Source organism: Oxyura jamaicensis, chromosome 3 (assembly GCF_011077185.1).
Source record: "Oxyura jamaicensis isolate SHBP4307 breed ruddy duck chromosome 3, BPBGC_Ojam_1.0, whole genome shotgun sequence".
Lineage (NCBI taxonomy): Eukaryota > Metazoa > Chordata > Aves > Anseriformes > Anatidae > Oxyura > Oxyura jamaicensis.
In genome coordinates, this window is record NC_048895.1 from 95,894,844 (window position 1) to 95,908,651 (window position 13,808).

Genomic DNA, 13,808 nt, shown 5'->3' on the forward strand with positions numbered 1-13,808 from the left:
GATAACATGTCAATTCTTCTTTCATAATTCCAGATTTATACTTTGGGAGGAATGGGAGGTATACTTTGGGAGGTATACTTTTACTCTCTGACACCCTGAGTACTGTATAATGGTGACTACTATGTGCTCTGTTTGGAGTTTTACAATTCACAATGATCACTCTTAACCCTTGAGAAGATAACTCTTACAGTAATTTCACTTGTGTCATATTTGGTACACCTTGATGTAAATACCAATATTGCTTTCACAATTTCTTCTAAAGGCATTGCTGTTTTATTTATATGCCCCAAATTCCTAGCAAATAGCTAAAGCATGTAAGACAATCCCTGCATCTCAAAACAAAGATTTCAGTGAAAAAGATTGTTTCCTGTTCAAATCCCTGTCAATCAATTTATCAGTAAAACAATTTTCTATGTGTTTTCTCACAGTGTTGAGATGTAAAGACTTTGTCTTTGCAGTACTGGCTAGAACTCTCAAAACTAATTTCTTATGGTGCCTGAAGGTAGGTGTTTGTTTTCATCCACCCATGTCCTTAGGAAGTATCCTGTGAGCTGTGATGTGTAAGGAACATTACCACTATGTAGAAGTGGTATTTGGACTCTCCACAGACCTGAGGGCTTTTACCAAGTTCTGTGAGTTGGCAGTTGCCTGTCTGAGATAACATGAAGTTGCTGTCTGTTCTTATCCAGACATCTATTCTAAGGAGCAGCTTATCTACCTCTCTATGGCAATTTCATGGTTCCTCAGCCCTGTACAGAATATAATAGAAGCAAAAACTTCACTTATCTGCAAAATAAGCCTTGGAGTCCACTGAGTTGAGCCAGTGGAAGGGTCCATCTGGCCCAGGAATACTGACAGACATTATCTTTAGGAACATGCCTGGCTGCACTGGGCTACTCAGCAGTATGATCTACCTCACATCAGACTTCTGCGTGCATAAGATACATGCAGAAGTAGTTACAGACTTTATAGTAAAGTCTGAGAACCATTCAAAGATTTGTGGTATACTCTGTAGCTAGATTTTAACTTTTTGTCTTCAGAGGAAAACATTCGGAGTGAATGCTATGTACACCCAGATCTTAAATTAATGTTACTTTCCATCAATTTTGAATCCATGACCACTTCTCTCACCAAAAACAGAATTCTGGGTGGATGTCATGTCTGCCAAAAGAATGTGCAAAATTCAGGCCCTTGAGGGGGCCATAGGATTTGCATCAGATTGCATGTAGTTTCCCTAAAGGAAAACAGATTTAGGATTGTGGATGGAAAGATATTTTTAAATGTTTTTTTTTTTTAATGTTTTATTTGCATTTATAATCCTCTATATTTAACGTGTATCCATAACATTTTTACAGTATTCTTTTAATTTGTCTGAAGATTTGTTTTCAGATTGAAAAGTTAAATTTTGGAATATGTGTCTCACATGTTGCACTGGTTTGGCATTCATATAATTCTGTTACTGTTAAAGGGTTCATTCTTATTTTCAGTTTAAATTCTGCATTATAAATGCTAGCTATTCCTTCATCTTTCAAGGGACAGTGGAAGTTGGAACATGGAAGGTGAATCTGAATTAGCATTATCTAAATTTTTATAAATGTTTTAAATGTGGAAATTAATTTAACAGAATCCTGAACTGAAATTTAATTCATTTCATTTCCTATTCTACAGTAATTGAAAATGTTAAAAGACTGTCAGTGAAAACAATGTTCTGAAACTGCAAACTCAGTCAATTATCCTTGCATGCAAACAGGCTCAGATGCAGAAATATAATGGCTTTGCCTCAGGCTGTATTGTGTCTGCTGAGCAGAACAGTCCGGTAATGAAAAGAAGCTCTTTAGTTTCTTTTCAGTAACTAATTGGTGTATAAGATCTCTTCCAAAAAGCGTTCGTATACTGCACTAAAAATATAAGTTAAAATTAAATGAAAAAAAAAAAAAAAAAAAGCTAAAAATTAACTAAATGAACATATCTCAGCCTATGCATATATTTCACAAGTAATTTCGAACAGCACAGTCAGGTGACTAACCCCAAAGTATTGTAATCTGTGTAGCATGCATAGAAAAAACTATTTGGAAATGTGATAAATGATTAAGTCCCAAATAGGATTTTTGTGATTTATTAAGCGAATAGAGGCAAGCAAACAGCGCTGGGTGCACCGGGAGTCTCTGCTCTACCAGGACGCACACCTGTTACATCAGGTGTCTGATTTTTATGCTCCTAGACTAATACATATTCATCACTATTCCTAGAAAAGGCGGGGTTATTATAATTAGTTCCTGGAATCCAAACCCTCTCTGGACGCATGCGTAGCAGTCTCTGGTGGTCTTTCTGGGGGTCTCTTGTGCTGAAGGCTCGTAGACTTCCTCCCAGGCTTTGTCCTTCGGTCGTCCTTCAACTCCCCCTTTCTCCTTATTTGGTGGATCTCTTTGCTGGTTATCAGAGGCTTGTGCAGTGTCCCATGCAAAAGTCTGCAGTTTCCTAAAAAAAACTCCTTGGTCCTCTTATCTCCCAGACTAGAGTCTCAATGTTCGCCCTTCAAACCCTCTATTTACACAAATTGCTGGATCATTCCTTTGCATGATACAAGAACTATGTACACTAATCACTCTGTTTTTCTTAAATAGGAGCTTATATTTCATCATGCGGCCCTAGCATTGTTCCATACTGACACGAATCAAATAAACACATTTCACAGAAAGAAAGTTAAAGTTGCATAATCAAGACCAATAAAATAAAATAAAATAAAAAGTTTCTAAAAGAAAGGTTCAATTTAAACTTTAATTTACTCTTGCAATTGAACTATGATAGCATCTTAAATAATGTGAATGCTGATGTTGTCATTATTCATTTATTTATTTATTTATTTATTTTTCCTGAAGGGTACCTACCTTTTGCTTCCAGTTTGTTCAATACTGGCGTAAACCAGCCACATTCTCAAAGCCATGTTTTTCCTGTGCACTGAATAATACATCTATTCAGATGAACATGATAAAGGGACATTTTTAAAAAATTGCACTCTGTGAAAATCTAAAGGTTTTACAAGATGAGCATGAATTTGCATTCATTCAGTTTTAAAGCATACAATAAAATTCTAAAGTAATCATTCAAGATTTTCAGTACAGAATTCTTTTCTGGGGTTTTCTATTGTGGTGAACTTACAAGCATTCTTGTCTTTACTTACTTTTGTTTCTTCTGTACAGAATGAAACTCATTTTTTCAGTTTCTTAACCTATTCATTAACTACTTACATAGTTCTATCTCATAGGACAGGTAAAGTGTCCAATTGTATGGTCTGAGAGCAGTTTGATACAATTAGTATATAAGGAATTGCTGCTTCAAAACAAAAAGATCCCATGGTTATTATCTACCTATTCCTGTGTACACATGTAGTATACAGAGAGCCATAGAGTGAGTGGCTTGTTCCCATGCTGTGTTTTTGCCTGCAACGAAAGTTCCAAGACCCCCAAATGTAAGAAAAAAATATATGAACTTAGAATATATTTGTCTTATAATAGTCCTTATTGTTAAGGTCATAAGGTCATTTACCACTTTTCACTACAAGATGTTTTTGATCATCTATAAGACTTATGAAATGAAGTGGTAAACAAAACAGGTACCAAATAATTCAGTATTTATGTTTTTGTTTGGTTTTGGCTGTGTCAGAAAATAAGAGAAATATTTTGTTTGGTGAATTTAAGCATTGTGTCTCTGAAGAGTTATATTATCCCATGCTTTGGAGATTAAAATGCTGGTATGTTGGCATTTGTTCTGCAGTTTGCTGTTTTTCAGTCTCAGGAAAATCTCCCTGAATTTGTGAAGATACAATTTTTAGACAGGTGGATATTAGCTGAGCAAGCACAACTATATAAATGAGCACACCAAAATATTTTTTTTTCTTTAATTAACTCTTGTGGACTTTAATTAGAAGTCCTGAACTGGGTTGGAGATTAATAGTTTGTCCATCTGTACTAGGTTTGACTGGGATGGCTTTTTGTGTGTTTTTGTTTGCTTGTTTGTTTGTTTGTTTGTTTTTGTAGTAGTCCACATGGTGCTTCTGTGTGGTAGATTTTTGGCTAGAACAGTGCTAATAACACAAGTGTTTTGTCTGTTGCTGAACAATGCTACTCAGCAAGTAGGCTGGGGTGGGCAAGACACTGGGAGGTGACGCAGCCAGGGCAGCTGGCACGGATTGAGCATATAATGTCATGCTCAGCAATAACACTAGGGGACATTTTTTCCCAAGTAGCCATAGCTGGGGAATGACTGAGCAGTGGCCTGCTGGTGGCGTTTCCCTTCCGTTACCTTCCTTTGCCTTGCTTTGCCTTGGAGTGCCTTACCTTGCCTTGCCTCCCCTTGAAGGAGAGGAGGAGAGCATGGCAAGCTGCCCAAGAAACATAGTAAGGTTATGAAGTGATAAACTGTGACTGTTGGTAAGAAGAAGGTTGGAAAGCAACTGGGAACAGGAGACATAACAAGTAGAACAGGACTGATGATGTGATAGGAGTACAAGCAGAATAGTCCATGATTATTAAAGTGGGTTCTCCAAAAAACTTGATGTGAAAGCCAGTTTTGAATTAAAATAAGTATATTGTAAATATACATACACAACAGGAATAATGTATTAAAAAAAAAAAAAAAAAAGAAAAAGAAAAAGCTTTCTGAACATCTCAAAAGAAAAATATTTTATTTTGTACCCAACAATTATGTTATCATCATTAAATCACTGTATTACACTTCTGTGCACAGAATTAGAAAGAAGAAGGTTATTAACTGTTTCTTGTTTTCAATTAAGGGAAAAAGAGATTTGGTGTGAGATATTAGAATATGTAAAAAATATAATTTGATAAAGGTTGTTTTGATTGGTTTTAATAATTGCCAGTTGTAACCTGTTGAAGGGCTCCTCACCTTTCTTTGTATGGGCCAGATTCTCATCTGATCTAAAACCACTAGGTGTTCCTGCTTTAATTCAAATCTATTATCAATAAAAGAGCTGCTTTATAAAATCTTGTTGTGCTTTGAAGGTGAAAAAAAACGAGATGGTTCAGCAGAAATCACCATAGAAGTCCATATGCATGTGTTGTTTTACATCTATATTCAAATCATATCTTTAGGATATGAAAGTTAGATTTTCAGTAATGTTAATTCACATAGACTTCTAAAGAATATTTGATTTTGGTCTGCTGCATCCTAGCTTTAGCATGCGATTGAATTTTGCAAGGAGGTTTCAACTAAATTTAGTCTCAGAAGTGCTGGCCTAAAGATTATATGACTTTAATATTACAAAGGTGATCATATTTGAAGCATTATTTCTGAGAGCTTAATGGGAACATACATTTTCAATGAATTCTTCAATAACATGTCTTGAAGGACAGAACTTTTTTACCTTCTTTAAACCCTCAAACTGATTTTTTTTTCTCTCCCTCTTTTTTTTTTTTTTTTTTTTTTTTTTTTTCTAATCTATTTCTATAAAGCCATTATACATAGACTTTGCCATTACATTTATGTGCACTTGGATTTACTGTTTTTGTCTGGAATTTGTTCCAAAAGTTTTCACTTTTCCTCTGCTTTTCACAGAAGGGCTATTGGCTTTTAGTGTTGAATGCCCTTCAGCATCACATAGAACTTAGCCTAGAAATCATTTTCTGTTGGAGGCTCTTTTCCAAGTTTCACATGAGTGGAAAGTAGTATTCCTGTCATACATACACACACACATATATATAACCACTGCTGTAATTGTAAGAATTTTCCAACCAGCAAAAGTTCCTTTCTGAAAGCTTAGGACTCTTGAACAGAAATGTCATTATCTGTTTCTTCTTTCCTAATACCTTTCTGCCTACTTTGGCCTTATATTAGATGAAAAATGTTTATTTTCAGTTTGGAATTCTGGGTTCAACCCTCTCTTTGGGAAAGATAAGCTGCAGTTAATGAGTATGACAAAAGGGCAACCCCTGCCATTATTACCCAGACAATTGTCTTGGATAAGCAGTTCCTTAAGTCAGGTAGTTGATCTGAATTTAGGATGATTAACTTTCTTGCAACCTCTTCTTGCTGCAATTCAAATGTAGAGCTGTAGGATCTTTTTGGTGCCTCATTGTTCATTCTAATTAGAAAATCTAAGCAACACAAATGTAAACATATCATTTTGTTTCATACTTCTCATACTGTTAGACAGAAGCAACGCTGATATGTGTTAATTCTATCCATTTATTTTATTTTGAAATTTATTGGTTTATAAAAAACATAAGGAAAAAAAAAAAACAAAAAAAAACAAAAACAAACTCAGCTTTGGGAAAAAAAAAAAAAAAAAAAAAAAAGATTTATCCAGAATTTTCTTGTAAGGATTTTAACAGCTCAGATATAGGAATATTAATGTTTTCTCCCTTCTCTTCATTATGTGAAAGAATTGTTTATATTTCAACAGATTAAGCTTATTGCTTTACAATCTAGTTATTTTTTTTACAGTTGAAGATCAGCAAGAAAGAGGGAACAATGTTTTAATTAATCAAAATAATCATTCTAATTACTTAAAAGAGTAAGAAAGTTATTTAAAAATAAAATTAAGATTATTCTTTAAAAGTTTATGCATAATATTAAAATTACCCTGCCAAAACTATGTGTATATGATATATGAGCAGAATTAGGGATGCATATAGAAAGCAGAGAGAATAAGACTATGCAGAAGACAGGTAATTAAGGAAGATGAATGCTATAATCCTATTTATTGTTATTCCTTCCACTTCTGTAAACTTCCTAGGTGGGGAAAATTGGTTAAGACAGTGATCACAGGTAGACAGTATTTATGTGTTTCTCATTATCTAAGTTGTTCACCACAATACATTAAAACCTTTATTTTCAGAAGTGTTGGGCATCAATACCACAAGGCTATATGAAGTTTACGTTTTCCCCCTGTCAATGTGTGAAAGAATGAGCACAGCTGTAGATGTTGGGAGTCTTCAACTTTCAGTCCTGTCTGTCGCATTGTTTTTTATGTTAGAACAAATCTTTTTGCATGTTTCAATCTGTCCTTTATGTTCACGGTGACTTCATTTAAAAATGAATAGTCTAGAGAAGACTATGAGGAAATGAATGCATCTGTAATACCTGAAGTGTTTCATGGGTCACAAACCGAAGTACCTTGTACTAAATAACACAAGAAAATATGTCTGTGTTCATGTTATTCGTCTTTTCCTTTCTACCTCCCTGCCCAAATCTCAGAGCAGTGTTCTTCTTACAAGTAACCTACAGAATATTTTAAAGTACTGACTGTATCAGCCATTTCCTCACTAAATGTGGCTTAGACATGAAGCATTCTTGAAGATCTCTCTACAGGCACTTGAAGTTGGAGTTGTTGTGAACTCACTCTGCCGTACAAGCATATAGAGTTAGATAGTGTACTTGAAAAACATGGTTCCTTTCGTTTCTCTTAGACGATCTGTGTTCGAATGTAAAGTGTTCAGTCACAAAGACAGTAACATTTTTCAGCCCGCCTTACAAAGTTGTTACTGATCCAACAGAAAGAAGTGGATCTACTTTTGTCCTAGTCCATACTTGGTTGTCTTCCTAGGCTCTTTGAAAGTTTGTGCAATTGTCTGATGTGTCACTATAGTCACATTATCCAAACACTTTTCTTTCTATAGACTTTTCTATCATTCTAGTTAGGTAGAGGTTCTGTAATTGGCACGTTTTCCAGTACATAATATAGACTCTTTTTTTTTTTTTTTTTTTTTTTTTTTTTCTTCTACAACTGTAGGTTTCAATAACACGTAAATGGTTCCAAGCCAGAATGAGAATGCCAGAAACTCTCATTTTGAAATTGCATTGATTTAATTAAATCTATTATGTTATGGATGTTTAAGATGCAACAACTGCTGAATGAGTATTTGCTGACATTTACATGCATTTAGAAAGCCATTATGGACTCTGAACATTAACTGAAGTACCATTTCATACTTTTAATTACTCTTTGGTAGTTCAAAAATAATTCAGTGTAAAACATAGAGATTGTGTTTATGAGCTTAAATTACTTGAGATTTAGATAACCCTAACAGAGTTCTTGATCTTTCCAATGTTTTCACATTACCTTACTTTCTTAATATTAAAACATCTGTTATAACTAAATTACTATTTCCATGTATGAACTAATACAATCCCATCTATTTAGGATTTAAGTATGTCATTTTGCCTTTTTTTTTTTTTGAGTCATCCTCAAATATTTTACCACATCTCTTTGACAAACTGCATATACATTATACATAATTCATGATCTCTGTCTTAGCCAGTTGCAATGAAAAGACAGCATTACCTTTTTCCTGATTAGGGCCCACCCTGTCCATACATATATAGTTCATACATAGTGAGTAACATGAGAGATGATTAGACAGTATTTGGAGTTGCATGTGTTGTGCTTTTAATCCTGTAGTGCTTCATATAGCAACTACAAAAACTTTTTTGCATTCAGAAAAATCAGCCCCTCATGGCTTCTCTTGTGGTAAGGTTTTATTGGGATTCATGGCATTGCAGCTTTAATAGTATTTTGCCTTCTAAAACAATCATAGTAATATAAGCATTAATTTATCCATATAATATGAGTACATTCACCATGTTGATGCTATATGCTATATTGATATACTATACATCATGTTTTCAGGACCTGTTCTAATGTATTCATTTTTTCAACATTAGTTTTCTTATTGTGCTATGTTTAAGTTCTTGTTGCTATTTTTAATTGTCAAAATGTAATATTTCAGTCTTCAATTTTTGCACCCCATCTTGCCCTTCATATCTTTAAACTTTCATTTATTTTCAGTGTTTTGCATTAAAAGCTTTATTATATACTTTTGAAACAAGATTGGTGTATTTTCAAGACAGTAGTACAAATTTTTTATATAGGTATAAACTCACAGATTTCATCTATGTATCCCATATTGAAAATGTATTAACTGTCTTGCCACTGTCTATTACTGTGGCATTCATTTAAATAAGCAAGAGTGGAGATTCTTGGATCTCTTCAAAGTATTGGCTGGTAAAACAAATGATTATTTGTAGGGTCTTATCTTATTTTTGTGCACTGTGTTTAGATCAAATCAGATTAATGTAATGATTTCAGTATAGACCTTAATTAACATTTAACACCAAGTAGTTTAATGTTTGTTTTGTTCGTAATACATAAATAAAGTTTAACCTTTTTCCAGTTTAAAATAGCTTTTCTGAAAAATATTTAGCTCTTGGTTTACACAAGGAAGCCACTGGTATGTTTTCAAGCTAATAGCAACTAGTTTTATTGGTAGAGATAGGGAGCACAAGAATGGGTGTAAGGGCGAAAATAACTACTGAAAAAGTGATTCAAGCAGAGGGAGAGGAGTACTGTACTGCACTGCTCACTAATGTAGCTGGAACCACAGTACCCATCATAATGAAATGGAGTTGAAAGAATTTATAATTAATAGTCTACATAAATTACAGACATGTCAATATTTTTTACCCTGACAGTGGCTATTTCTACATTCCTGATTATTGATATCAAATATGACAGAACATATCATGTTGGATAAACAGTGTCAGGAGGTGATGTCCAATCATTTAGATGTATTCTGGCTGTTTTGGTTTTAATTTAGGTGGTTTATATCCATTCATTTCTCTCACAATCTTATAATGAACATCAGGAATAAGATAATTGGCAGCAATCTGCCAACCCAATAATCCTACACAAGACTAAGATTATTGGCAGAATTTCTCTGTCAACTGGCTTGTTTCAATGTCAAGTAAACCTGAACTCTGTGAGTCTAGGGAACTCATGACCATATTTCCTTCTGTAAACGTCTGCAGCATCTACTTTAACACTGAAGGTCTGTTTGCCACATTTCATCAGATTTTAGAACAATATGACAGACGACACCAGGTCATGTACAAGAGCATCAGGGAAAAAGGGAATGGAAAGGTACATTTTCTGTGTGTATTGGGAAGGGGAAGAAATTGGATGAGAAGAATTGGAAAGGCAACTGAAAACATACAGGCCTGAAGCCTGAAAACATACAGGCTACATTTGTGTAGAATTATTGCAAAGAATTGGTTGTGGAAAAGTATAGTGAACTCTTGGCCACAACTTATGAACTGCCATCCTGACATTTTATTTATTTATTTATTTTTCTTCAGCATTTGAAGTGGCATTTTGAAAATTTAGTATGAAAGCCAGCAATTGTTATGCTGCTTAACCTTACAGGGAATAATTTATTATTCAGATACATAAAGCAATTATACTCTTGTCACAGTGAATGTACCCAGTATTTTTTTCTAGGTGTAATATTGTGAAATCAACCCTAAAAAAATCAGAGTACTGCTGGACTTTTCCTGAATTAGCAATAACTAGAAGGCATTAAAATCAATATTTATTTTCCAAGGTAAATTCTGTTATGAATATCTGAATAATATAAACAAAACAGCAAGTACTGGAGGGTTTAGTGTCCCAAGGATATTTACACTTTAGGTCTTATGTTTTTGCTTCCAGTTAGATATTTTTATTTGCATGTTGATTTTTTTCTCAATTGGGTGTGTATGAAATAGGAAATTGAATTCTGATGTCAAGGACAGTGAGTGGTTATGTTCTCTACAATCAGCTTATAAAATAACACTTTACTCTTAAATAGGCATTCGATTGGATTTGAGTTGAAAATAGACTGACAGAAAATTTTAACTCCCTTATTGATAAAAATGCTCTCACAGTCTCAAAATAAGATTTTAAAAAGCAATATATTTCTGTAAGGGACTTCATGCCCCATGAAACATGCACAAGTTGAGAAATTCCTATGTGTACTGCTGTGTAGACAGACACAGTGTCTTTGCTAAGCTGTTTTTGCATATGTATAACTTGTGTAGGTATTTTGTCATTTAGAGATACGGAAATACCTCCAACATGAGCCAGCCAAAAGCTCGACATGAGTCAGCAGTGCATGCTTGCAGCCCAGAAGGCTAACTGCATCCTGGGCTGCATCAACAGAGTAGTGGCCAGCAGGCTGAGGGAGGTGATTGTGCCCCTCTTCTCTGCCCTCGTGAAGCCCCACCTGGAGTGCTGTGTTGAGGTCTGGGACCCCCAGCACAAGAAGGATGTGGGGCTGTTAGAGTGGGTCCAGAGGAGGGTTATGAAGCTAATCAGAGGGCTGGAGCACCTCTCGTATGAGGAATGGCTGAGAGAGCTGGGGATGTTCAGCCTAGAGAAGAGAAGGCTCTGGAAAACCTCATAGCTGACTGTCAGTACTTAACAGGGGCTTATAAAAAGGATGGAGAGTGACTTTTTGCTCAGGCAGATAATAATAGGGCAAGGGGGAATGGTTTTAAACTAAAAGAAGGGAGATTTAGATTAAATGTTAGGAAGAAATTCTTCACTAAGAGGCACTGGTGAGGCACTGGCACAGGTTGCCCAGAGAAGCTGTGGATGCCCCATCCCTGGAGGTGTTCAGGGCCAGGCTGGATGGGGCTTTGAGCATTCTGGTGTAGTGGGAGGTTTCCCTACCCATGGCAGGGGGGGGGGTTGGAATTGGGGCATCTTTAAGGCTCCTTCCAACCCAAACCATTCTATGATTCTATAAAATAAAGTTTCAGCAGGTAAGAGGCTGTTAAAGAAGCACGATTCACCTTTGACTTGTGCTGTTGATCCATGAAAAAGTCTTTACATTTTTGGAGCATGGTGCTTTAAGAAGACCTCTAAAAGTGTGCTAGATTTAGAGAGACTTCATCTACATTTATAATATTCACATTGAAATTGTAAATGTGCAAATCTGCTAAATTTTCATTAATTTTTACTCTGATTAATCTAGACCAGTCTGAGGTGAAAGACGAAGAGTCAGTATGTAATTATCTAGTTTAGTCTCCCACTATTGCACCATTAATTTTATAAAATCATCATCCTACAGAAGCACCACTGCAAAAAAAGAAGGAGAAGAAATCTGGCATTACTTCATTTATATTTACACATTTGTACAAAAATGAATGGTAAATGCAATGCATAAAATGATAGGAAATCAGAATAAGTTTATCCCAGCCTTGACTACTTCTTCAGCAGTGATGATGGCTCTGTAGTAGACCAAAAGGGCTTGTTTGTCCAACAGTTTGTTTCATTTCACCTAAATGTGTTTACTGGTCTTATAAAAGATATTACCTCTCCCTATCAACCATTTATTCTTTGTGGTAGAAGGTAGAGAAGAATCAGTCTCTTTTGTGGCTTTCTTACTATATATCATTCTTATGAAAAAGTTATTTCACTGCACTCAAGTAGATTTTTTGATCAGGGAATCTTCTTCTCTCAATCACGTGCTGATAAACAAATGTCACACCTACTATAGGATGGGAAAGGATCTAAAATCAGTGGCAGAGAAATAATGTTACATTGGCTCATGCTGTCAAATTGGCATTAAAATATCATCTGTCAAACCACTTACACGTTCCATTTTTTTTTTTTTTTTAAATAAAAGTCTGTGTGTTTAATCAAATAATGAAATATAGCTATTTCTTGTGAAGTTCACTTCATCTGAACGACCTAATCACCTTGGCTCTTTTAATAGTAAATGAAGAGAAACAGAGCTTTTTAGAATTGCACAGTTCATCCAATCTATTTTAGGCATTTGCTTTAGGATGGGATTAATCATACCCTATAAGTGACTATTAAATCTAAAAGACAACTGGTTTAGATAAGACTGTTTATGTAATCAGTGTTGAGAGCAAGTTAAAATGAATGCCACCTCTTTTGTCTGTAAACTGAGTATGCTTGCTTGTTTCTTTTTTTTTGGCAGCGAAGTAAAATTACAGGGATGTACAAATTTTCACAGGGAGACAATCTTTTAGCAAGGAAATAATGCTAAATCTCTATAATCTGTTTGTACTCATAAGATGTAATTTTCCTTTTATGAAAACAACCTGTGATTATACATACTCTTTCTGACACATAGGCTACACCTCTGCCAGTAAACTAAATATTATCAGGGCATGAGTATGAATGAGGAAAGTGGTTGTCTAGACTTATGAAATATTAGGATAAATCCTAGTGTGCCATTAGCTTGGATCTAGCACTCTCCCAGACAATCTCAAGCACAAGGTAGCAGACTGCATGAGCTAAAGACAGCTCCCAGGAAATAGCTTGTTGATAGCCATGCCAATATGAAGGGTAATTAAAACAGTGCATGGTTCTGATCAGAGCGTACTAATTTGTCTTGGTGCTTGACATTTCTTAACATACTGGAGCAGATACAAATACAGTGTTTATGTGACGGAACATCTTTCATTTTGGGTAGGATCCCTTTTCTCTAGATAATTACAATTCTGAGATAGCCTACTGTATGAATAACCTAGGCTCACTTTACAGTGAAGGCTGAAAATAGGTTTATCCAGAAGCTGATTGTACTGACTGATTTTAGACAACTATCTAAATAAGAGTTAGTGTGTTGAGATTCTTATTTCTGTACTATGAAAATAGCCTAAGCTAACTAGTTCAGGTTTAGCCCTCTGATCTTTAGCAGCCTGAATTCTAACAAGTAAATCACCCCAACCTTTCTGTCCAATTTAGGAGTAGAAAAGCAGTAAGGTACTTTGAAAAAAATAAATAAATAAAAGAGTATTATATCCCAGTATTTTCTAGGAGTCCCTCAAAAGTTATAGACTCACCTTTATTTATAAAGGCTGACATCAAACCCCAAATCCTACAAGATGGAAAGAGTAAAGTAGGCATGTAGGATTCCTTTCTTTTGACAGGAGATTCTGTAACTCAGACAAACAAATTATACCACAAATGGGGGAAAGGAGAGGAGAGGAGAGGAGAGGAG

At 35.0% G+C, this 13,808-nt stretch overlaps 1 protein-coding gene and 1 long non-coding RNA gene across 3 annotated transcripts in view; both read left to right on the forward strand.

The window, feature by feature from the left end:
• The window catches only part of CSMD1 (CUB and Sushi multiple domains 1), a 1,151,643-nt gene that overhangs the window by 912,297 nt on the left and 225,538 nt on the right, over positions 1-13,808 (forward strand). The window lies entirely within an intron of this gene.
• On the forward strand, positions 1,458-3,971 carry LOC118163371. The gene is made up of 2 exons (XR_004749006.1): positions 1,458-2,077; positions 2,700-3,971. It is a non-coding gene; the product is annotated as an uncharacterized LOC118163371 (long non-coding RNA).